The 4446-nt window shown below is 44.4% G+C and overlaps 1 non-coding gene across 1 annotated transcript; it reads left to right on the top strand.

The window, feature by feature from the left end:
* Positions 1 to 4125: 4125 nt before the first annotated feature.
* On the top strand, positions 4126 to 4199 carry trnaa-ugc. Its single transcript has one exon. It is a non-coding gene; the product is annotated as a tRNA-Ala (tRNA).
* The last annotated feature ends 247 nt before the right edge of the window (positions 4200 to 4446 follow it).

Genomic DNA, 4446 nt, shown 5'->3' with positions numbered 1-4446 from the left:
CCAAGCTGGTTTGTTGTTCCACAGGCGTTTTGTTACCTTGCTTGGTAACATCCATGCCATGGCACTCCACGAAGCATGCTATTAATAAACACAATTGAACTCGACCCCGTATACATTCCACTGTGGAGGAAACTCGGAAGTGAGGCAATCCATCGCAACGGACCCGAGAGTTTAAAAACCAGTTGGGGAAACACACCAAAGCTTCATCAGAGGCTGCACTGAGGATGTTATCAAGCACGGTAACGAAACGTCTGCGGAACAACAAAACAACTCGGCAGCCAACCAACCTCAACACCCACAACCTGAGCTACAGATCTACTCCAAAACCTTAGTGAATTAGAAGATTAATCAATCTGAAGAAACTTCGAGCCTTTTTTTTTTAAAATTCTTCCCTTGGATGTGAGTACTTCAGCATTTATTACAACTTCCCAGTCGCCCCTGAGAAGATGGTGGGGAGTGGTTGGTTGCAATTGGATCAATCTGGCCAACTGGCCTGATGCTGACTGAAGGAGCTGTTCAGTCAACGTTCCACTCATCCTCCACTTGATACCGACAGAGGGACAGTCAGATATATCCACTGAGAGCGACAAAGGTCTGATGAGTGACAATAACCCAGAAACCAAAGGTGTCTCTCATTTAGCGAATGATTGAATCATTTTGGGACAGCAACATTCATGAACGTTTCGAATTGAAACGAGTTGTAATTGTTAAAACAGGACTGCTGTGTTTGTCCATTCAAACGGCAGGCAGAAGAATCTGACCAATTAACACCCACAATGAGCCTTCGAGCTCCAGCTCTTTATACAGTTCCCATGTGCTGTTTTCCAACATTTCATGTCCCTTGCTTTTCATCCTCTGTCACTCCAAAGCCTCTCTTCCGTGTTATTCCTTGATCTATTGTCTGACCGGGATCTCGAGCTTTGATGTGAAAGTTGAACTCGCACTCCACTGATTCCGCCAGATCGACTGTGACCATTTAGTTTTCAGACACTTTGTAAGTCACCTTCTTTTAGAATATATGCACAAAGCAAATAAGTCATTATTCCCTGACCATGGACCATACTCCAGTTGAAGTGAAGACACTAGAGCATCAAGAACATAGTTCTAAATTCTTGCAGGTTGGCCGAATGACAAGAGTTTCAACATCACTTCACTTCAGTCACTTGCCCCTCCAGACACAACCAATGACCTAGAAGTGAATGACAACTACGTGAATGACGCGAAAATAAGTGGGTAGCTAAATAATGAGTCAGAAGTCAGTCGTCCAACAAGTTTATTTGAAATCACAAGCTTTCGTAGAGCTGCTCTTTTGTCAGGTGGCAGAATTCAAATTCACTATAGCCTATATTTCAAATAGAATAAACAATAAATATAGAAATGGTTTGTTCTAATTATACAAGGCACAGCTGCAATTCAGTGAGCAGTATTGGAACTTACATCTCAGGAAAGATACGTTGGCATTGAGTCAGTGCATGGAAGGTTCACCGTGTTGTCTGGTCCATAGAGGGATTTTCGAGTGAGGAGTGCTTGAGTATGGTGGGCCTGTACTCATTTGACATTAAAAGAATGAGAGAAGGCCACACTGAAACTGCTAATATTCTTAGGGGGCTTGATCGGGTAAATGTGGAGAGGATATTTCCTCTTTGTGGAAGAGTTTAGGACCAGAGGGCATGATCTCAGTCCAAGGAGTCACCTACTTAGGACAGAGATGAGGAGATTTCTTCTCTCAGAAGCAATGAGTCTGTGGAATACTTTACTACAGAGGGCTGTCAGGTTGAGTCGATAAGTAAAATCAGGGCTCAAATAGACATTTTTAATTGTTAAGGCAATCAAGGATTAAGTGGATAAGGCATGGAAGTGGAGTCTGAGGAATATCAGATTATCCACGATCACGTGGAATGGGGGCGTGAATATGATGGGTAGTATGATTTATTTTGGGTCCTGTACCGTATGGTCTTATTCAGTGCGTCAAGCATATCGGTACGAATTACTTGTTTTTCTCATTGACATACTTGATGACATTCTATCCACTTTCTGATTCGCTGACTGCTTCTGCCCAGAGTTGAAATCGAGTTTCCTCTGCCTGTCCAGTTACCAGATAAAGTACCTGCTTGGTGTAAATACAGATTGATAGTAAGTCCAATCTTTGCCTGGAAAGCAGTGAGTGCGAATGTAAGACACAAAGTGATAAACTTGCAGATGGCAGTATAAATAGTGCTGATCTTCCTGTTCCCCCAATATATTAGTTGCACAAATGTCCCCAGTGCCTCTTATCCCCTTCCAGTCTCTTCAGTCTTGTGTGTGTTGTTAACCATTGGAATGGTGCATATTTTAACACATGTTCAAACTGCGAAGAAAGGCCAACGGTGATAAAATTATCCAGCAGCAAATGTGCTGAAAGAAGATACGTAACAGGTTTGAGCTAAAATCTATATGCAATGTTTGGAAACATTTCGTTGCCTTTCTACGAGTCTGGTTTCAAATTCATGACGGATATGACAAGAAATCCCACTGAATTCTGAAACCAACAGGGAATAGATAATAATGGTTGCTGGGTATTTTTCAGTATGGTGGAAGATTTGTGTGAGAGTTTACTGCTGATCATATCCAGAACTGAATGATAAAAATCAAAAGAGCTGCGGATTCTGTAAATCAGGACGAAAACAAAGTTGCTGGAAAAGCTCAGCAGGACTGGCAGCATATGTGAAGGGAAAAAAAAACAGAGTTAACACTTCGGGTCTGGTGACCCTGCCTCAGAACTGATGGTGGCTGGGAAAACGTCAGTTTACATGCGGAAAATAAGGTGGGGGTGGGGTGTGATGGGGTAGGGAGTAAACGATAGGACAGAGCCTAAAGAGAGAGAAGAGCAGTTGCACAGACAAAGAGTTGATAACGATTAGGCTGGGAGGGTGAATATATGTTAATGGGGACTATTAATGAGGAACAACAGGGGATGTGTAATAGCAGACTATGTGATAACAAGGCCTGGTGTGTAGGGTAGAGGCTGGGACATGGGAGAGTTTAGGCCCTGAGATTATTGAATTCAATATTGCGGGCTAATGGGTCCCCTCGTGGAAAATGAGGTGCTGCTCATCTCGCTTGCGTTGGGACACTGCAACAAGCCACAGACAAACATTTCAACATACAGGTAAGAAAATGAATGACGAGAAGGTTCCTCCAAGCATTACCCTGTGCCGGCGCTTTTGATGTGTTGCAGTAGCAAGATCAGAAAGATTCGTATGGGAAAATTTGCCGCTGGTGGTAGTGTGGCCGACCGCTCCAAACAAATTCCAACCTTCGAGGAGCCTTGGGTTTGAGTCGCTGGACGTCGGTTAACAGCCAGTTGTATTGGCTAGCCATTATCCAGAGGCTGAGGAGGGATGAATTGCGTTTAAGTGGAAAGCAACAGAGTGGAACGCTTTGTTACAAGTCAGTGTACGATGTGGGAGAACGCAGAGCATCCGCTCCTAGCTTCCATTGTGCCGGTGGTTTCCAATTTCGTCGTAGAAATGTAGAGAGTGGACAGACAACCTTCGGTCCACCTCGCCACTGTCGACCAGATATCCGAAATCAATGCAGCCCCATTTGCCAGCATTTGGCCCATATCCCTCTAAACCCTTCCGATTCATACACGCATCCAGATTCCTTGGAAACGTTATAACTTTACCAGGCTCCACCACTTCGTGTGGCATCTCAAAGCATACACGCACCACCTCCTGCACGAAAAAAATGGCCCGCAGGTCGCTTTTGATTTTCTGCCCCTCACTTTAATTATACGCCCTCCAGTTTTGGAAACGCCCACCGTGTGACAAAGACCTTGACTACTCACCATGTCCATATCCCTCATGATTTTATAAAGTTCTGTCAGGTCGTCCCTCAGCCTCCGACGCTCCAGGGAAAATTGCCCCAGCCTATTCAGCCTCGCCGTACAGTCCAAAAGCGGCAACCCTGGCAACGTCCTCGTGAATATTTTCTGGGCAGGTTTACATGATATCTTTTATTTTTCAATCTTGCCAAGAACGCTGGACTACATCGACCTATTTGAAACAGAGAGATGAAGCATTGAACGGCTGCGAATTTCAAAGCTGCAGGAAGGTCAGTGCCTTAAGGCGCGGTAGTGGTCTTGTTTCTGTAGTGTAGTGGTTATCACATTCGCCTTGCACGCGAAAGGATCCCCGGTTTGAAGCCGGGCAGAAACAGTGGTGTTCCACTTTTACAGCAACAGGCTTCTGGTTGGACGTTCAGTGAGCTTTCTAGTTTACTGTTCTCGTCAGCCAACCTTTCTTGGAATGAGGTCGCCCATATGTGTTTTTGTTGTGGAAAGGAGGACAATTCTATTTCACTGCGGTATGAATCTTTGTTAAATTTCTCTCCTTCCTGGTCATCAATGTGCAGAGATGGTCATCCTTTTTCAGAGTACATTTAGCGTGCCCTAATTCTTTCTGT

Source organism: Rhincodon typus, chromosome 8, assembly GCF_021869965.1.
Source record: "Rhincodon typus isolate 14 chromosome 8, sRhiTyp1.1, whole genome shotgun sequence".
Lineage (NCBI taxonomy): Eukaryota > Metazoa > Chordata > Chondrichthyes > Orectolobiformes > Rhincodontidae > Rhincodon > Rhincodon typus.
Note: the sequence above shows the minus strand (reverse complement) of the source record. Positions and strands in the feature narration are given on the sequence as shown.